Here is a 22,282-nt window from a genome sequence, read left to right as displayed (position 1 = left end):
TCTTGGAGGAAGAGAGAAAAAAGCAATTTCGAATAAACAATAAAAAACCTCAAATCGATGTCAAAATTATTTACTGAATTCTCAGTACAACCAAGTACATTACCTTTTCCAAAGATACCTGCTAAAAACTCCAGTGTTTTATGGCTTTCGCTCAGCCGCAACAACACGCTGCCCCAGCTAATGTGTCTGCCCGGGACAGCGCTGGCCGGACACGGGGCAGTTCCCGCGCCTCACCCCTGAACCCCGCTGCACGCAGAGGTCCCCTCACCGCACCAGAAATCACAGCTCAACGTGTCATCCGCCAGCACCCACAGATCTCGGCCTTTGCCGTGCGCTTGGTGACCACGGCGGCTCCTGCGAGACCCCGTCAGGGCAGTGGCCATGGGGGCCACAGGGCGCCTGGCAGGAGTCACTGACTGCCTGAACCACGGCCCTGCCCTCACCTAAGACAGGGCCAGGCCCGTCTGCTTTGCCTCCTGCTCACGCAGAGGCTGCCCAAGGGGCTGGCCTCCAAGAGACCATCCTATGACAAATGCTGCTGAAGGCAACAACATTTCAAACACAGGAGGAGGAAGAAGAGGGAACGCTGGTAGGATCATCTAAACCTTGTTTCCTTTGATGCCTTGGAGCAGCCCCGCAGCACTGTGGGCTACAAAGTGTGGAGCATCTGCTCCAACAGCCTGCAGCGCTGGTGAGCTGGAGAAGAAGGGAGGCTGTGAGGAAGATTCCCTGCAGCAGCTGCCCGCCACCACCTCTCCCGGTGAGTGGAATGAGGTGAGGCAACCCTGCAGCTGCCCTGGCTGCAGGAGGTGGTGGGGCCCAGTTGTTATTCTCCACCCCCCGCATCACCACTGCGGGCATGGTCTGGGAGGAAAAGCCAGGCGCCCCAATGGAAGTGCACCATTTTGCCTCCACAGTGGGAACCTGTTGGGATCAGCCTCTGAGGACTTGGTCTCTACTACAACCACTGGTCTACCTCCTGTTTTCACTGGAACGCAGTTACGAGACACGGTGATGCAAAAAAGTGGCAAAAATGCTAAACCACAGTAGTGCTGAACAGACAGTGCTAGCATGTAGGCCGATGGGGGGTGGTCGGGGGAAAGGGGTGGTAGGGGATGACCCAAGCCAGCTGAGTTCACTGAGTGAAGCTGAATGGAGCCCCGCCAAACCAAGCCCAAAGGAGCACAGAAGAACGGCTGGAAAGCAACAGCAACCCTGGAGCTGACCTCCAGCACATCAGAGCGGTAGAAACGGTAGCACACGCACCTGCGAGGAACTGAACTCAGTGGAGCGGCAGCACAACCCAGCTTGGATGACCTAGCTTTTGGGAGGTTTACCTGTCACTGTATTCAGTTGTTTTGGGCTGGGTGGCAGAAAATGCTATCCACAGGAGCCCTCTCACCATCTTACCTGTGTTCTCAACTACCACAGGAACGATCACCATATTACCTTTGTCTGGGGAAGCCACATGGATGCAACCTACAGGGAGCGTCCACCATCTTGTTTTTGTTTCTGGTAGTGAATACCTCTGTTGTGGATAAAATACCTTCTCTCTTGGTATACTCCTGGTATTAATATTGTTATTGTTGTGCATTTCTTATTCTATTGCTTTTTGCTTTCAGTAGATTGTTATCTCAACCCATAGTCTCCACTCTCGTCCCTCCCTTACCAGAAGGGGTGAAGGAAGGGGGCATGGCTTATTTGGTGCTTTATTTGTCGTTGGTGTTACAAACCACCACTCTCTTCTCCATACAGCGCTGCTGACTGCTGTCCAGGTGCACCTCTCCCTCCCCTATGGCACAGCTCATCCTCTTCATGGCAGGTTGTGCTGCCCAGAGCAGAAACATCACCACCACTCCCACTCCTGCAGTGCAATACTCAGCAGGAGACACTGCCTGTAGGATTTCGCTGGTGGGATCCAAGGGCTCAGGCACAGTGAGTATTTTAAAACCATGGTACCTGGGGGAACTATTTGCTGCAGTATTGTCTAGGCAAGTGGTAGAGATAGGCTGCCACAGTCTTTCTTGTAGTCAGGAAACAGGTTTCAAAATCCTCTACACCTTGAAGACAATCATAGGTATTCTAATACACTACACTTTTACTGAAATTAGCATCATGAAACTATGCTACCAATATATAAATAATTGCCCTATGCCCAAATTCGAGCACTGTTGATAAGACACTAAATATCCTTCAATAAGATTGCTGTAAGGCACTCTGCATTTTTAAGGAGGTAATCCTTCTTCTATGGATTCACAGTGTGAACCAAGCCCTACAATCCATTTCTACTCAGTCACTTTTGTCTCCTCTTGGGTTGACAATTGCTACACAAAATGCAACAAAACGAAAACAGGTGGTGTCTATTACATTGACAGCATTAGCAAAGTTCTGCTAAAATGCCATATAGAAGAAAATCACTTCTTCCACAATTATTCTGCAGATATTCTTGTGTTAATATATAAAAAAATCACCGTGTTAAAACAAGGACTGTATATAAATCCAAACTAATTATGTAATAAAACCTTCAATATTCCTGAACAAAAATGGGAATTGAGAGAAAGAAAACAAAACGACCAAAAAAGAAGTTAAGTAGTCTACATTCTAACTGCTGGAGAGCATGGGGCACACACTTGTCTGAACACACTCTCACTTCATAGGGCTTAATGCAACCAATTGTTTGCATTCCTTAGAGTAAGCACCCGCTCTTCAGTGTAGCTCCTCAACTCATAGGAAGGTCAAGAGCTATTGAGGGCATTCACACTCCTGTAGGATTCACTCCTGTAACATATGCTATGTTGCATCAGAGTCCTGCATAATCTCTTGAACAGAACCCATCAGGCTGGATGGAAAGCCACAGCATGGTCTTGATACTGCCAATCAGAAATCACAGTATAGCAACTGTATGTTTTTCAAAAGCCCAAGAGAAAAAAAAAAAAAAAAATAGTGACATTCTGAAATGACACTGCAAAAGAAATTCACTCCCAGGCTGTCATAAGTGGGTGGAAGAGGGTTAAAGAAAGGAGTGGGAAAAGCATATATATTTGAACAGACAAAATGTCTCCACTAGAGAAACAAAGCCATAGTGATTTATCTTGTTTTCCAATTTGAACAAAGGCCCAGGGCACTCATAAAAATCTCCATCTGATTCAGCACAAACCCACATGAACTGAGAAAATTAACTGTGTCTTCCCAAGGAAGGAAGCTAAAGAATTAAAGCATGTAAATAATGTACTGCAGCGAGCATCAGACCTTTCAAAACCACAAACTTTTGTGTTTGCAGGGCTTTGCAGAAGTTTACCTATGTCTGATCTCCACTGGGTGATTTTTTTTTTTCTGTTCCCAAACTTTTGTATGTGAAGTCTCAGACGCTATTAATTATTAAAACATATTTCAAGTTGACAACTGACAGAGTTGAACTATCTCTCACTTTAAAGTGTTCAAAAGCTGCTTCCTCTCTGTCCCAGATTAAGAAACCATTTTAAGAAGTTCATTCTTCTATAGACCATGACTACAAAAGTAACAGCATATTCTGCACCTAGGCAAAATAAAAATGCTAAATCTGGGTCTACGATATTCTTTTGTAAACAATAGCTGATATAAAATTAATATTTATGCCATTAGCATTATTGATGGCACACTGACTAAAGTACCATCTCTTGGAAGAAAAACAGTGAGTGGTTTGAACTCTTATCTTACTATGAAGAAACTTGGGGCCTAATATATTTTTGCTTTGGACATGTTTGGACCAGCCTAACTCTGAGAAGCAAATGAGCACAAGGCACTTGCGGGGGTAGGTGGAAGATGGACCTTGATCATCCAGAGTAAGCTGAGATTTCAAGAAAACATCTTGAAAGAACAATTCATACAGTTTATGAATTAGACAACACGTGAAACATCAACAGTTGTCTGCCAAGGACCATTGGTTTGATTTTCTGAAAATACTATCGTATCGTTGAAGCATACACTCAGCTAAGAGGATATCCAGGCTGCAACAGTATTTGTAGCAAATGCATAAAACAGGATCCAGGGGTTCAAGTTCAGTGGCATCCAGTGCACAATCCACCCCTCTCCAAAGCACAGTCATTGGCACTGTGGCATCTGTGCACCACCACAGCGAGCAAATGAAGTACTCACGGCCTGCTGAACCTGTATCTGAGAGAACTGATGGAGGATGGTGTTTAACCTCTGAGTGATTGGGAACTGCCTCTGATCAAAGCCCACCTATCCCATGGATGTGCCTAGCAATTTTTAATGACAAGTGAGTCTTGATTTCCACTCAAGGCAAGCAATGAACTGTTCTTTCTCTAAAGACACAACCAGCAGGAAACTTTGTTGTGCCACTGGGCCCCAGGCAGAGGAAGCTTCTTGACTGCAGGGATTTTTCTAAGGAAAGGCTTTTCCATAGGAAAATGTTGCTTTGTTGAAATCTAAAACATTCTACAGGAATGTGTTGATTTGAAAACTGTTTCTGCTGGAAACCAGGCCAATATGAAGACTGTCCAGCCAGTGAGGGTTCAGGGCAGCTGGCCAGCCCAACCAGGAGCTCCCAGGGCATACAGAAGCAATAATGTGTGTGAGCTCCCTAATTAGTTCTATCAAAATGTATGGTGGACATTTATAAAAATCTTCAAAAGGCACACAGGCTTCAAGAAATTTAAAAAAGGAAAGATAAACCCTTTGTCTTCTGGTATTCACATTATAGCAAGGAGACTAGTCTTAGAGCCAGGCACTAAAAAAAGACAGAGTAAGAATTCTCTTGCACAGTTGCCGTATTTCACAACTATGCCAAAAGCTCTCACAGGCCTCTTTGTCAGAGTGCCTTGATTAATAGATTTAAAAAACCCAAACAACTAAAAATTCAAACCAAATTCAATTGTGTGGGACTACACACCACAATTACAGGATTATGAAAACACAGAAGCCAGGCAATAAATACAGGCCAATGACTATGTTACCAAATATGTCCACAGAGTGATGGCAAAGCAGGAAGACAAAGAAAGAGGGGAAAGCAAGCATACAAGCCAACACCAGCCTGTGAACACACATTTCAAAGGCCTCTGAAGCTGAAATTTACTAGGCCCAATGAAGGATAGCTCAGTGGAGAGGAAGGGAACCTGCTTCACACCCACAGACACCTCAGCCCACCGTGGCCAAAAGGAGGTGGGGGCATGGCAGGTGCCAAAGTACATTCTGGCTTTCAGGAAAGCTTAGACTACAGGGCAGGACAGCTCAGTAAAGGACGGAAGTATCAACAATGTCAGCTGTAAGCTAACAAGCTGTTGCACACAAAATACCCAACAGGATGCAGTAAGAATTAGCTGCTAGAGCACAAAGAGGCAGCAAGGAAACAGAGGATGCCCTCTCCAGCCCTTACCAGTGGCAAAAATGATGGGAACAAGAAAAGATGATTGACTGAAGTGCCTCTACATCCAGCTCGACCCAATACACTGCAATTACCCCCTCTGCCCTGGGGGCAATACCAGCTCTGAGGATGGCTATATAATTGAAAATTCCTGGGAACAGAAGCTGCCACTGCCAGGTGAAGGGAAAGAAGGCATTGCTGTACCCATGCTGTAAGTATTCCATTACCAACCATCCACAGTGCAAAATGCTTCTCTGCCAAGTCTCACCAACACCTCTAACAGAGAGTGAACTGAAGGAAATGTCAGGAACACCAAAATTAAAAGCAATAAATCATTTTGTCAAAGAACAACAAATGAAGCATCTTGCAGGCATAAAAACCCACCTCCAAAAGTTTCTGAGAGGCAGCAAAAATCACAGTCAGTCTTATGTTCAAGTTGCTGTTAACAATCACTGTAGATGGCTTATCTGGATGGAGCCCATTAAACCCTGTATCTAGAGGCAGCAGGGAATGATGCTCTCAACAAGCACATTCAGCTCCTGATGCCAGCAGAGTGCAGACTGCTACTATAAGGTATATATATGGTTGCCCAACTAAGCTGGAAGACTTCAGTTTTTACTATTACTTGAGAAGTAAATTTAGGATGCTGCTGTAACTGAGGAAAAAAGGTTAAGTATGTTTTTGTGGGAATACAGCATTCCTTGATGCTGGAAGATGAATAGTACTTCCTTACAGCAATCACCCTGTGTAAGGCATGGGAAATGTTCCCAGCTAGAGTGGTGAGCATCCTTCTTGGCTCCTGTGCTGAACAAACGTGATCTGCAGAGTGGCTGTTAAATGGCACAGGAGGTCACTTGGGCCAAACCACACTGCCACGAGCTTGTAGAGTGGGCAGTAGACACACAGCAGCTTCTTCTGATTGGTGACTCTTGTAACAATTGTCAGCTCTTCGCCTCTTGCACCAGAGACCTCACATTCTTCCACTGCTGTATCAGCTTCCTTTCCACACTGGAATTTAATACCATTACTGCATGGGGGCAAACAACACTACTGCACTGCAAAGAGGGTCTAATTCTCTCCATCTGGGTATAAAACCATAGTTGTTTTAATGAATTGATCACTGTCATTATACCTTTGAGCAATACAGAAGTATTCATATACTGCTGGACCGGTAATACTTGTGCTTTGCTAATGAGGAAAAGAAAAAGACTAATCCTTGCCAGCAGCTTGCTGGCAGTTAATATCACAACTAGCCATTATCCAGCAACAAAACAAGCAAACTTCCTCTCCAAGCAAAGCAAAAACCCCTCTACTAATCTGGGCCAATGACAATACATTTAAAAAAAAAAAAATCTCCAAGGCTGGTGATAAGGTATTTCCTGACTTCAATGAAAAATAATTAATACTTTAGAGATTTTAAATATATAAACCCATTACTCCATCTTCTTGAATTTTCCGTAACTGCCAAAACATTACTGTTAAAGAGATTTATGAATTCACAATACAGATTTTTAATTTATGACTGCTAATCTAATATTCTGGTAATGCTTCTCTTTTCTCTGCAATTCCCTCTTTTTCTGTCTCTCAGTATCTCTCACTTACTGCAACATGCGAGGTCGAGACTTTAAGCTCCTAGATAGAGTCTTTCCTGGTTTCTCTAGGGTGTCTAACACATTTTCAGGCAAACAATAAAATTCTGATCCCTTGTGAACCCTAAACGAGTCTTCTATACGACACAACTGCCAGAGGGATTACATCTAAATTTCCTTAAAGACTAAAGAAAAGTTGCTCATGAAAGCCACTCACAAATAAAATGCCTGAAATAAAATTTAATGCTTTTTGAAGGATGAAGTGAAAAGTTAGTCAAATCTTTCTGTTCTCCAAATAGCCAAAGCCATTTTCCTGCCACGGTCTTCACTTAAGTAATTAAGCAAGAACATGGCAGGGGAAGTGGGGGGGGGAGCAGATTTTAAAAAAGTTAAAAGAAAACTTTAAAAATTTCCAGAATCAGGGATAAAAATGATAATTCCTAATTGCAAGAAAAATATGGTCATGTGTCATTTGGAACCTATCAATGACTCTGCTGTGGTGCTCAAAAGGCCCCTCTCACAGCTGGTGTGATATATGAAGCCTTCTTCTCCCCATTGTGAAACTCTCCAGCCTTTAGCCAGAATGTTGGTCTTTGCTGAGAGATGAATATTATATATTTATGGACATCAACACAGAATTTGTTTAAGTAAATGAAAATATCTAGATAATTTCTAGAGAGATGTTTCAAGAGAGATGGCTAATTGAGGTACAGCAGCCTCATAGTGGAAAATGAAAATCTTTCATTGATCTGTGTTTAAATATTTTAAGATGTATTTTGTGAACATACGATAATTCTAGGCTGAATACTGAAACAGGAGGAAGTCCAGATATATTTGAAAATTCATGGTGAGGCAACTGTCCCATATTACTTTTAATTTAAAAATATTTGGAATTTGGAATTAAATAAGATTTGGAATTCCCATTGGGAATTGGGAGAGGCTGCCTCTCAGCCTCCAGTTCTAATTCTGCCTCTACCACTGAAATCACACAGTGAATCCAGGCAATCCTTTCTGTCTGAGTCTTATTCTTCTTCTTTTGTACTACAACCAGGCTTACTGACACAGACTGTATCTCTCTGGAAAGAAAAAAGAGTTAAGTAACAACAAAATAGGTGAGGGAATAGTCTTTTGAAGTGCATGTAGTTAAGGAGGGACCAACACAGCTCATTTCTAGAGCACAGTTGGTATTTGTTCTCACTTCCCTTATTTTGAAGTAAGGAAAAATACAAGGTTACTTCACTTGCTGAAGTGCTGTGTTTCTCCTTATTTCAGAACTGCTATCACTATACTATCACTGGATGAATAACTGGTAGTTGTCAGGCAGGGGACACTTTGGAGTTATCTAAACTTGCTCATGTGCTACAGAGCATGCCTGTGCCAGCTCAAGCAGGAACCAGTGCTCTGAAGCTCCAATGAATAGAATATTCCATCTACAGACAGCCACTGGCCTGAGAGACTACAGAGGACTGTTGCCTCTTTTGGGCTACAGCAGCGTCAAAGGCTGACCTGGCCAACAGGGAGAAGTTTGATTCTATTCTGTTTTATGAAATCAGAAATGGAGCACCTCAGTTTTCTGCTTCCATTTGCTGCAAAACAAGTGACATTTGGAAAGAAGAGGTGCATTTCTGGCTTGGTTTCACTTGCTTAAAATTGCACTGGAAGAGAAAAAAAATCTTGAATTTCAGGTTCTGGAAAACAAATGAGTCCTAGAAATTGTCTATACCTAAGGCTCACCTTCACTTTAAACTTCATGTAAAGAGTCTGCTCGGATAATTAATGCTGCAGTACAGACAAGGGTCTAGAGAACATCCACACTGACCACCTGAGCAACTGAACTGCTGTGAAACTGCAGAGCTATTAACTGTAATGTTCTTCTAAAAGAAGGATTCTCCCAAATCAAAACCAATTAATTTTTTTTAAAGCCTAAGATCACACAACTGACTTCTGTTATTCTAGTCCTGAATTCTCCATTTATTATCTTGCAGAATTTTGAACAACTTTGCTGACAGACCTGCCTGAATTTCAGACATATTCCCTACATGAGGCTCCCACTCACATCTCTAACCACAGCTTGACCATGGCCTGTCAGTCAACTGGACTCGAGAGTGACGGTAGGCACCCACATCTGCTGGAATGGCTCGTCACCAATTCCCTTTAAAACTTGTCTGTTTTAAAGACACCGATGTACCTTGAACATGCACAAAGTTATAAATGTGCATATGCAAAAGGGAAAATCTGATCTCAAATGAAACAGAAATAGATGGGAAAAAGGGAGGCAAGGCCTTATAGGTCTGTGCGTGTGAGCGTGCTCCAACCGCTTCATGTTGCTTGCTGAAATTCTTTTTTATCTGGAATGGTGCTATCCCACATTTCACCAATTTAAGAATTAAGGGAACTTAAAACTAAGCATGACCTGCAGGCTGCTGCCAGTATGAACTCCCCCTCCACCACTTGCTCAAAACCAAGGCAATCACCAGCTGAAATTTTCCATACTTGGTATTTCTCATTAATCTTGAATGAATGTGGCTCAGATGATTCAGAACTAATCTGGCTTCTGGAATTACAGCAGCAGAGGACAAACAAATGTTTAACCTCTCCCCTGGAACATTTCACCTCTCCCAGATGCTAAAGGGACTCTTCCCTGGGAAGGTTAATGTGCTTATAGGATCTGCAACACTGCAGCAGAGGAGGTTGCAGAGATCTGTACTCACTGGGCCATACACAAGTGTTTGATGTACGTGTCAGAAAGTTATGTAAAAGCAGAAAATACGACGATGATGACAACAACAGCATCAAAACAGAAGTATTCACATATTTGAAAAGCCCCAATTACATATTCCATCATCTCAATTCTACCTCTTCATGCGTATCTACTACATGAGTCCTACAACCATGATAACACCCTTATGCGTGAGGTGATAACACCTGAGCGTGAGGATCATACTGCACAGCATGCAAGGTGCTCAGAACATAAATGACAGATAGTTTGTGGATGCTATCACCAACACAAGAGTTTAATGCATAAATAACATGTTATCCTTAGATATATATTTTTGGAAATAAACTGTTAAGACATAAAAAATTTAGTATCAAAATGTGTCAGTTCTCACTCATTCATATTCCCACGATTATTCCTTTTGAAGAACTGAGAACTGTACTTTAGGGATGGGGAGAGACATACCAATACACACAGAAAAAATCCTACAGCATCCAACAATGGGCTGTTTCACCTCAGGGTCTGGGTCTACAGACTCAACAAAAGAGACAAAACAGAATATAGCATTTTTTGCATTCAGAAGCACTGTAGAGACACCACCTATATCAATTCTCCCACCCACAGAGCTACAAAGAAATCATTCCCATTCAGAGAAAGGAAAACACACACAGAGGTAACAAGGTACCTCCAAAAACACCCAGTAAACAGTGGCAGAGCAGGACCAGCCCCCAGACACTCCTCTTAGCTCTGGGCCTGTCTGCTGACAGCCCACAACCCACACTGCTGTTGTCACGGCTCCTCATCACTGATTGACATTAGCTGCACCTACAATAGCTCAGCTTTTCTCCTACGGGTATCCCAAATGTTTCAGGTTGGCTGCAGAGGAAATCAAAAGCTGAATTCTAATATGCCCTCCACTTTACAAAAAATTTAAAGCAAATGGCACAAGTTTGCTATCCTATCAGCTCAGTCCAGTCAGGAGAAGATGAAAATTTTTCACTTATTCTTGAAAACTATTCAACTTAACAAGGCCTGAAAGGCAGAGCAGATGAGGCCTCACAGATACTTACACTGCAGAAGTCCCTTCCCTCTCTACAGCCTCTGCCAAAATGAAGACCCCCACTGAACTATGGCTGGGAAGTGTGTGCGATTTGGACTTCCCTGGTCTCTGGAACAAGAGTGCTCCTACCTAATTTTACAGGAGCAATAGTCACAGCACCCAACTTCTGTTATCTTCTACTAAAAATTTTCAAAGCAGAGCTATGAAATAAAGGATTTCATACATTCTGCACACCTATTGTAGACAAATACCCAGAGGACTTAATTTTGACTCATTTTAGCCACTTTCATTTAACAGAAAAATAAACTTCCAACCAGTAATGGGAAATAAAATTCAGTGCGCATCTTTATCCTTAATCCCTACCTCTATGAACAGATATTCAGCCTGTTGAGAATACTAACACTGTACTTACTAATATTCTAATAATTCTCTCAAGTTACAATATTATCTACATGAATGAAGGAACTCAGTGAGGAAAAGAAAGGCTAACCTTCACAGAATTTATAGTTAGAAGTCTCCCTTCTGCCTTTAGGCCAGTGACTTCTCATATGACTGATGAAGCTGTATCGCTAAAAAGGAGACTACTTTTCCCAAGATCATCTTAAAACATTGTCATTTCAACAGATCTCAGCTTCCCCGGTGGAATCCATGATGTGGTCTGTTCCCCTCTCCTCTTTCTCCTCAGCTATTTGTACAAAAGTTGGATGGACTAAGTAAGACAAGGCTTTAACACTGCTCTTCACTTGGGGATTTGCAGCAGAAAGCAGAGGTATAAGAATAAAGAATATATGAAGAAGGTGAATTTTTGCAATGGCATTTGCAATGATATACTTGTTTCTACATCTCTGCTTTATCTACTGCGACTCCATGTGGTGATGTTTGAAAAAAATCATTATGAACATGAAAAAAGTCACAAAAAGTCAAAAACATCAGAGTTCCTTTTTTCTGCACAGTGTATCTGTACAGCAGTTTGTTAGTAACCTTGTGCCAAAACACAAAACCATAGGGGAGAGTTTAGGCCATCTACTCTTTCTTCACAAAGTCTAAGAAAGTCACAGACTAAACCCAAATATGGCAATTCAGCAATCCACAGTGCCCCTCCCTAAACAGCTCTGGTTTAGCAGCCAGTGCTAAGGAGACCACAGGTTCTCTCCTCAACAAACCAAGAAGTTCTGGGAGGTCCATCAGCTGGTAAGCAACCCCAAAACAGGAGGTATTTCACTAATGAAGAGCACACCCTTTGGAGGCACCAAAAGGAGCTGCTAAGGATGGGCATGGTTACCTATCAGATACTGTGTAATTCTCAGTTGAACTGGTATCTGCCATGCAGCTGCAAAATACCCTTATTAACTAGTAAAAATATGTTCAAGAACACATATGCAATCTCTCTCTGTGTAATTAAACCCTGGAGTAAAGCTGTTCTTTGGATCACCTCAAGTATAGAAAATCAGTGAGCTAGATTACAGGAAACAATTACTCGTGGTACACAGGTATTTAGAAAGGGACAGTGACACCCTGAAATCACCGGACAGCATTTGAGCTCTCTAAAGCCACAAATCACAGAAAGTATCAAACTATGCTCTTCAAACATCAGATGACTCAAGCTTGTTCATTACAGTGAAATGATACTAATCAGTCATAAAATGAATGGGACACAATCTTTTAAACATTCAGGAGGCAATAATTTATAAAGTATCTGTTTGCTACAACCAATTAAGCAGAAGTATTTTCTTCATGCGTCAATTGTAAATTCTGACAAATCAGGAAAGGAAAAAACTGAACAAAATACTTTGCCAAACTGCTCCGGTTAGTTCTCATGGTGGTGGTTTCATTGATAGTTAAGTCTTTTTTATAATGTCATGTACAGAACACCACTGAATTTTCCAAACAACACACAAAGGGCTAATAGTGAATAGGCATGAACTGGAAAGCAGCAAGCTCAGCCATTTGCAGGACTGAACCATCCAGAGAGCTACCTCTGCTAGATGGGGCCAATACACCTGCCGTCCCCAGTTCAACTCAAACATGCTCAAGCAACAACTCCTTTTTAGAAATCCCTGCACCTAAATTTCAGGATCACAGAGAAACATGACTCAAAGCAAAGCAGCCTTGGATACCTTCAGCAGAAATTGCTGTCACCTCATTCCATTCTTAACCCTTCTGAAACCATTTTTCTGTCCTACTCCTAAGAGGACCTACCACTCTGTTGTCATTACCAATCCCTTTTTATAAACCATCTCCTCGTCCACATGAGCTCCTCTACTGAATCTAGTTTTGGATTTTATTACTGTCTTTATTCTGTTTCAGAAATTTTACGGCTCATTTGTACAGCCCTTAGCATCTCAGCATGGGATAACTTCACAAGTAAAGTCTTATTAAAGCTATTTACACAATTCCTATGGACAGGACAAGGGCCTGTGTTTTTTCATCAGCTTCTGTGGAAACTCGGCTGACAGGTTTGTCTCTCAGTCTCTCTTTCCCTCTGTTCATGGAGGGACTCTAGACTAGGTGATGAAGGCTAGAAAGCAGCAAGTGAGATTCACTGGATTATGTGAGGGAAATACAATGGATTAAAAATAAAATGGATTAAAAATTTAGCATTTAACAAGGGCTCTGGATGGGAACTAAGATACTTGGCTTCCTGATATAAACAAGTCCAAAAATGACAACTCAGCTCAAAGGAAAGTATGCAGGATGCACTATTTTAATGGCTTTGTCTAGAGATAAAGGGTCCCTTCTTTTGAAGGAAAGGTATTTCTGTGTGTTTCCTATACAACCCAATCTTGCCCATCACTCAGGCTACAGTAGCCTGAGTGGCAAGATGATGCTTGCTAACCTCTCAACATCACACTGGAAAATAGCTTTAAGCATTGAACTTGGAGGTCTTTTCAAACCTTTCAAATGATTCTATTACTTGCCTAAGAAAGTGGTTTTAACAAAGGCTTATGTGAAATGCAGAAGGGAAATCAAGAGCATGGCACAACTCATTACACCTTTATGATGAGAAACTTCTCTAAACTTGTAGGCACAGTGAAACCAAAGGCTTCAAGCCTGCCTGCATAGGCATTTTGCACTAAGAAGTTCTACTGAAAAAGTAACAAAAGAAAAAAGCTGGTAATACATAACAGCTGTGTGATCCCTACACAGCTATTGACTCTAAGCCACCCAAGAGAAACAGCTTCTTGGGAATGGCAGAAGTGTCACTATTTCACAGAATCCTGCATGAATAGACTGCATTAAAACATTTCCTATTAAGTTCACAACGCCTGTAATTCTTTTTGGTAATTCCCCCTTTTGTAATTCTCCTTCTGAGGAAGAGGGAATAACTCTCTTTCTGCTGTCTCCAAGCAAGCTCCAGTCTTCAGTCCCAGACCTTTATGGTGTTACATGGGTGTGTATTGTGATCTCTTCAACAGGGCAGCAAGGCTTAGTGCCTGCTTCCCTCTCCAAGGAAAAGAACCATGTTCACCACTGTGGTATTGACCGGAGATGGGGCTTTTAACTGAAGTAGGAACTGCCTGATCTGCATCTTTGATCAGGCCAGCAAACAGAAACTGGCAGTGAAATTCATCCGTGCGATAGGTCATGAAAGGGTGACTCCAGTGCCAGTTTCATAGTAACCACGAGAGAAAAAAGTTTCCCCAAAGGAGAAGAGGGAGTTCAATCAGCCTCTTTTTCTTGGCTTCCCTTTTAAAGAATACAAATAAGCTTCCTGAAAAACAACAGGCCTTTTGATGAGGTAATAGCCTTCCTCCATGTTTTTGTTTGTTTGTTGAAAACACTTGGATTTCACAGGAAGCGGTAACAAACACAACCGGGGATCAACTTCGTTAAAGAACCTTAAAAATCAACAGGACACACACATCTCTTGCTTCAGCCACTAAACTGGATTGTCTCACTGGCTCGAGCAAAACTGCTGAATTATTTCCCTAACAAAAGAAAGGCGCTTTTAGGTCCTATAATCTCATTTCAAATCCTTTTACCCACTCCCTTCTCTTTTTGGCCTTGAAATTGCAATCCTCTTTCAGGACTAATCTCGGGACTAATTGGTGCCAGCACTCCAGTTTCTCTCGCAGTTTTGGCCCCTCCCTATCGCATTGTTCAGGTGTTGAAAAGGACAGCAGGCCAGGGTTCAGTGCCCCTGTAATGAGTCTGTTCCTACAGAGTAACTGTTAATAATTAGCAGGAAGCTTTGTCTTTAAATTGCACAGCATGAGCAGCACGATTTCACAGAGCCAGAGAACTGCTTCACTGTTGCTCATGAAGCTCCCCAAGTTTGTGGGCGATGTGGAGGCTGGAGGGCAGTGCGCAGGGTGCCAAGCCCAGGCCAAGCCCCAGAGCTGGGCACACAGGGTGGGCACAGGCAGTGCCAACCTCTCCAGGGCTCCCCATGGCAGGAGGGAGGGAAACGAGAAGCACCCTGCTCACATCACCTACAGCAGCTGCCAAGGAATGCATCAACATGATGGGACTGAGTTGGTGTGGTGAAAGGACAGTCTGTGTTTAAGAAATAGTCCCGAATAAAATTCCCTGAAGAATAACAAGCGAAGAGGAGATTTAAGAAAGCTTGCTACTTTTCAGCTCATGACTGTATTTGCAGGTAATGCCAAAAAGGAACAATTACTTTTCTTACCAAGGGAATAGAAGTGCTGATTATTTTCCATTTTCTGGCATTTTCTCAGACTTGGAAGCAAAATTAGTTTTTCTGTATTTGGAAACTTCAATTTAGGAAGTGCATTAAAACAAAACCATTAAAAAGCTGTTTCCAATGGATGTTTATTTCCAGCAAACCTAAGGCTAACCTTGAGTTTTGATTCAGGCAAAATAAGCCAAAAGCTTCAGCAGTTCTTTGGTTTTTACATCACCAAGTGTACACATTAAGTTTTGACACCTTGATATTGTATAGTGCCTTCTACTGTCCTGAAGCTGAAGGCCAATACAAGAAACTCCATCCGAGATACACACTGCTTCCATTGTGCCCCCCAGCACTGCTCTGGAGTTTAACCACAGCGGGGACTAAATCCACATTCCTATACACCACTCTCTTTAGACATCTACGAGGAGATATGTTATGAAGAACAGATTAGCATCAAAAAAGGAAAAATGATACAACTTGCTTCACTCTCCTGAAAGATCAACACTCCTTGAGGAGCATCAGTGAGAGACCAGCTGACAGATGTTGAGACTCCTGCAGAAGTCAACACAAAAGACACTCGAGTTTCACTAGATTTAGGGAAGCTACCATTACTGCAAAGAGACAACACCAGAGATAAGTGTGTAGAAAGCTCAGCCAGCATCTCACCACCACTGGAGAAAAAAGCAGTCTATCACCGCAAGAATCTTCTGGAATGGTGCGGGTATATAACTGTTACACAGTAAGAACACATCATTTACCTCCTGTCACAGAAATTGATAGCAACTATGAATACAGAGCTAAAATTACCGATGATTTTTCTCCATTTGTACCATAGCTTGAGGTCGAGTGATGTATCAATGGCTCAGTTAAGATGGGTAATAAGCTAAGGGTAGTAAGTAAATTCAGCACGTATTACCATCCTTGGAATGCTAGATTCTCTCACCACTAAAGCCACCCACGATGCAACATCTTGCTGAGGAATTCGTATTATAGATCAGCTGGAATAAAGGCATTTAAATTTTCCATTTCTTGAAAATGCAGTTTGCAAATGTGCTCGGGATCCATCACTTATTTCTGTTTCCCTCTGTGTCACAAATTTCAGACTAAGGGCTCTCTACAGGTCATCCAATTCACCTTTCTGCCAGCAGAAAACTCTCTCTTACAGTCAATTTTCTAGAATTTTATTGAGTCTGCTTTTCAGCACTCTACCAGATGGATTTCAGACAACTTCCTTTAAGGGACTAATTCAGTCTAGTAAGTTCATTACTTGCACCTGGTCATCGACGAAGTAAAGATAAGCCAGGGTCTGTGTACTTGTCTCTTTCTCATATGCTATTAAAATGGGAAGTTTTCCATCCTAGTGTCAAATCTGTTCACAGCAGCAATACAACAGCAGCAGAGAGACATCCCTATGAAAATCAAGCAATTCTGTCTACAGAGAGAGATATTATTAACTTGTTTATGGCATTGAAGCAACCTCCTTTTTCTACACTGCAGTTTGAAACCTGGTAATCAGAAGATAGCAAGTGAAGACCAGTTCCGGTTGCCAGTCCCCTCTCCTCAGGTCAGTCCCTGGGTAGCGTTTGCCTGCTTCAATGCAGTCCAAATGTCTGTGCCAGCCCAGGCTGCTGCACTGCTACTGCATTAGAACACCAGGCTGAAAGACGCAGCAGAATGCCGAGCTGTGCCTGGCAAACGACCCTTTTTCACCAAGCTTGTGAACACCAAGGAATCATCAAGTTGAGGCAAAGCATTATTTTCCCCTGCTTTACCCGGCACTGGAAGACTTTTCTGATAGCATTTAAGTGACTTGAAAAAACAGGTTTGCAAGTCAAGCAACCTTTAAGGCAGGTTTGTAGCACACACCCAACCAGATTACAACGGAGTCAATACTAAGCACGATGATGCCTCTATGCTCTTCTGGAGAGAATCTGCTTTGGGAGCCAAGAGTAGCATAACTTTACTAGCACCGGACTGTGCCATCTCAGTAAGATTATGGCTCAATGATGGGTCTTCACTGGTAGGAATGCTTAAGAAAGCCCTTGTCCTTGACAAGCCCCAACATCTTAAAATACACACACAACAAATCACCAGAATCACGCTTTCAGCACAACTACACAAGTGTCTTCACCAGCACAACTAAGAGGACAGTTTGCTACTCTACAAGGACAGCAAGAGCATCTTAAAATGACTTTTTAAGTCATTTTAAGAAGACTTAAAATGAAAGGGAAAAAAAAACCAAAACAAAACCAAAAAACCCACCACCAAAAATCCCCCAACAAACCTCCAAATCAAAGCTCAAAAGCAACCCTCTAGTGAACAACCAGGTGATACTGCTCCAACAGTCCTCAAAGTTCAACACAAACCAAACTCCTATAGCTCTTCTTAAATGTAATTACAAAATACAGAGTTCATCAATGCAAACTACCCCATTTTCAAAGTGGAGTTTGGACAGTGATATCCCCAGGGTGACAGAAAAAGACCAGCTCTAGCACTTGCAGGGGAAATTTCCAGTTTCTTTTTCCCCCAAATCTGGCCAAGTCTACTTCTACATATCAAGGCTAAAGCAACAAAATGTACTTAATAATCAAAAGATCTACATTGCTTTAGCAATACAGCTGACTGTGGCTCTTAAAATATCATGGAATAAATGTGTTTGTATAAAGCCTTCCTTTTACATTATATTATATTTGCAAGTTGCAAAATAAAAGCTGGCTATTCCAGAAGCTTTGTTTGTTATTAATTCCCTTAAGTTTAGAAAATTATTTAATTCTAATTAATTGTTTTATTTATTTTTTAATCTCATGAGAAAAATGGTCTTTTCATCTTTCATATGCAAAACAGCTAAAGAGAGAACAATTTTTTTATACAGAGAAGGAACTCCAATTAATAATGATCTTAAATACTTGGGGAGCTGTTTTGAATTCTGCAATTGATCAGACAGCTGCCTGGAAAAGGTGCCTTTTCAGGAAAGTTACATAATCAAAAGTAACCTAAATTCCATTTTGTTTGTATTTTTTATCCATGTGCTTATCCAGATTAAAAATAAAAATTAATGAAACCCAAATGATGTCGAATTTACTAAATTTACATTTCTCTTTCATATACTTTTACTGGAACCTGCATCCTGTACTGCCATCAGTTAATTCCCCGTGCTCCATGGACATTTGAAAGCGCTGTTACAATTTTAATAACCCAACCTTCAGTATCTGCATTACTATGCAATTCACTTTTCCAAATTCCATACATTCTGTCTTAAAAAACACCATGCTCACCACCATCACACTAGACTAAACCACAGAATTAGACACACCTCTTAACGCTGAAGTGGAAGTGTCAAAAAGAGAGTCTGTTCTGAGCATCTTAGTTTTCAAACTAATCTTAGAAAGTTCTCCACCAAGCCTGTAATCACTGTTTGAACAGAATTTCTTTTGGAAGGATATATAATGGAATTGTGATAAAAATAGTTACAGAAAAAAAGCAGTGAGAGGCGTAGAGCTCTGCAATATTTATATCACCCAGGCAGACAACACAGAACCCATCAGTGAGGTTAAAAACTGCAGCACAGAGAATAACTGACAACAGCAGTCAGGTATAAGGGGCCATAAGAAACAAACGCAAAATTCCACCAGCTGCAGAAAATTGGACACTGACTACTACCTTTAAAAGTGGGCAGAATGATAAATTACAGTTATTCTGCTTTTACAGATAAAGTCCATGTAGCCCTGACTCTAATACTAAAAATATGTCATACAAGCTAATGAAAGGAAAATTGAACAAGTGCACACATGCTGCAGCAAGCCAAGAAAGAAATACATTTACAATTGTATTAGCAAGACCCACTGGCTGTGCTATCTTGGATGCTTTAAGAGCAGAGCAATAAAAAATTACCATACATAACTGCACTGTTCATACAAGCTGACAGGGTGCGTATTGGTAATTAACAGGAGGGGACTGCCAACAAAGCAGAAATGAGTCAGGACAAAAAGAAAGGAAAGGTTTTTATAAAGCTCTGATCCACACTCATATCTGAGATGGCTAACCTCTTCAGTCATTTGCCTTTCACAAAGGAATAAAGGATCTTAACTCATGGAGGTGGAAACCATGCTTCCTTGTAAACAGGTACACAGGTGTATGTGACAATCCAAATCGCTTCACTCCACAGGGAGAGCTGGGCTGCAGCCCTACCCACGCTCCTCTTCTGGTATCCCCAAGTTATTCACCAACAAAATGAACTTCCCTAACGTATTTGCTACTCAAACCACTGCACAGACCCACTTCAGACTAGTTGTCTCAAGCAATTCTCCTATCACTGTCCTCAGACAATTTGCCCTTTTGTAATGAAAATAGGTCACCTGCCCTAAACCAGTGCATTTTGTTTCTAAGTCCAAGAGAGAACAGCTTCCCTGGCAGCCAGGCTGTCTTTTTGACATAAAAAGTACATTGCAGTATATACACATATCCGTGCACTGAAAGCCCCAGTGATTTGCACATTTATTACTAAAACGATATGCAGCCATAGGGAAAAAAGCCTCAGACAAAAATAGGGAATCTTATCAAAAGCAGAACAACACGAAAGCCACCGAACTGGATGAAACCCACAGCCTAAACTGTTCCAGTCCAGGGTTTCTATGACTTAATGCCAAAGATGAATTTTTCACAGAAAGTGGAAGAGCAACATAACATAGCACAGTAAATGTGTACTTGCTTCTACAGCTCATGCAGACTTGAACTACTGGAGAGATTGATTTAAACCTAAAAATCCCACAAGGACTAGAATCTACTTCCAGATGCACTTGTATTAGCTGTGGACATAGTAATTAAACAAAATTCCACCTTTTGTGGGATTACTATTTAATCATTAGCCTCAACATGCTCCTGCGGTAATCACTAAGGTTCCACTAAGTAATTTACAGCCTGCCCCTAAGCCTCCCATCCCCGTATTTTAAACCAGTAGCAAAACCCCAAAAGAACAAAAACAAAAAACACCCACAAACAAAGACAAACAAAACCCCAAACAAACAAAAACAAACAAACAAACACCAAAGAGGAAAACGCTGCATTTTACAAATACATTCACAATTCAGAAACAGCACAAATGCCACCAAATGAGTACCACAAGCACACATACTGATCTCAGGGACACGTGGAATAGAAAGAAAACCAACTAGAGTTTCTTGAAATCTATCTAAAACATGCCCCTTGAATTCTCACTTGTTTTTTGCTGTAACAAAACTGCCTGACAGAACTATGGGGTTTCCAAAATAAAGTCAAAACATCTCTGAAAAAATATACTGCATATAATCAAATAGAACATCCAGAGTTTCATCAGAGCTTTACTGAAAAAAGAACAAGAATTGCAAGTGCTGAGTACTTTTGTTTAGCAAGGGGAAAGGGGAACAACCATTTTATTAAGCCACTGTAGCAATGGACACAACAGTGGACAGGCAAAGAGACATACATCTCATCTTCCGTTCTTGTACTCCAGGACAAACAGGTGGTGAGGAAAACAATCTGTGTTCCCAGGCACAGAGAACTTTGAGGAGAAATTTCTCTACTAAGGACCCTTCAACACCTCCAAAACCCAGTTTTTATATAAGTATTCTGATTAAACAAGCAGCTTGATTTTTCCAAGTCAAAATCCAAAACCCAAGTGTAAAGAAGTTTTTGCGTTAAGAAAGATTCTATGCTTTTTGTTCCAAAAGTTCAGAAAAAGATGTTTTAATACCATTAAAACCTTCTAGTTTTATTCATCTGAACCCTGAAGGTTCCTGTGAAAGGAGGCTACTCTAGCAAAACCTGGAAGTTTTATTCCTACAAAAGCCAATTCCATCAAAATAGGAGGGATATCACTTTTACTTAGGATCATACAGAGGGCAGATTCACACTCACTGGAAACTGAATAAAACAGGAATCCAGATGTCATGGTAGTAGTTATTAAAGCCAGAAAAAACACGGTCAGTAATAACAACCTGCATGAGACAACTCCAGCCTTGAGCTGAAGCTTTCTGACAACAGAAGTTGTCATAACTGATGATGACAAAAATCATGATTCAATCATTCAAATATTAACAAAAGAAATTATGCCAAAATGTACTTTCTTTAAAGAAATTAATAAACCTGCCTTCTCCAGAAAGGATACCAAACGATACAGAGATACGACACCACCACCCTGTATACACACATACACATTTGGATACAATATACATCCTGGAAAAAGTGAATTGGTCAATAAAGATTCAAAAAGACTAACCCACTAAAACTTGTTCCGAGCTTTTTATCTAAAAACATATAGATACTGAAGAAATATGACATCTGTGCTTAAAAGAAAAAAAAAAAAAATCGCAATGACTGACTGATAATTTGAGAAATACTGGGTCTAATACACAGGCAGGTATTAAGGATACACTCAACACAGGTAGGATAGGAAAATGCACTTTCTTTTAACTGTATGTGTAAGATTACTGGAACCACTATCGGAGCAAGCCTGGCTTAGTACATGGGTGACCCTTATAAATAGGAAATGAAGGAATCAGAGGATTTTGTTTAGGACCAGCTGGACTGCAGGGCTCAAATATAAATCTACCCTCCCCTGAAGTCAAAGGTCTTCCCAGCTGGCCCAGAGCCCAGGCTGATGGTCCACCACGTAGTTAAGTTTTGTACCTCTGCTGCCTAACACAAGGCCTGATGGGCCACCTCGATCACCTGGATGCCACCTTGCTCGCACTCTCTCATACTGCGGGCAGGAACGAAATGCGACCCTCTTACGCTCTGCTTCCCGTAAACACCATGCAGAGAAAAGAGGAAATGGCTCTCACTGGCAATGCTCAACTCCTGGGACATTTCTCTATGGACAACCAGGATTTTCAGTTCATCTGTCCCCTTCTGTTATGACCTGGGGAGAAGATGGGTCACCTGC

The 22,282-nt window shown here is 41.5% G+C and overlaps 1 protein-coding gene across 10 annotated transcripts in view; it reads right to left on the bottom strand.

The window, feature by feature from the left end:
- The window catches only part of FOXN3 (forkhead box N3), a 216,629-nt gene that overhangs the window by 82,039 nt on the left and 112,308 nt on the right, over positions 1-22,282 (bottom strand). The gene's annotated exons all lie outside the window — the stretch shown is intronic.

This window comes from Hirundo rustica, chromosome 6 (assembly GCF_015227805.2).
Source record: "Hirundo rustica isolate bHirRus1 chromosome 6, bHirRus1.pri.v3, whole genome shotgun sequence".
NCBI lineage: Eukaryota > Metazoa > Chordata > Aves > Passeriformes > Hirundinidae > Hirundo > Hirundo rustica.
This window is presented reverse-complemented; position numbering and strand designations above follow the sequence as displayed.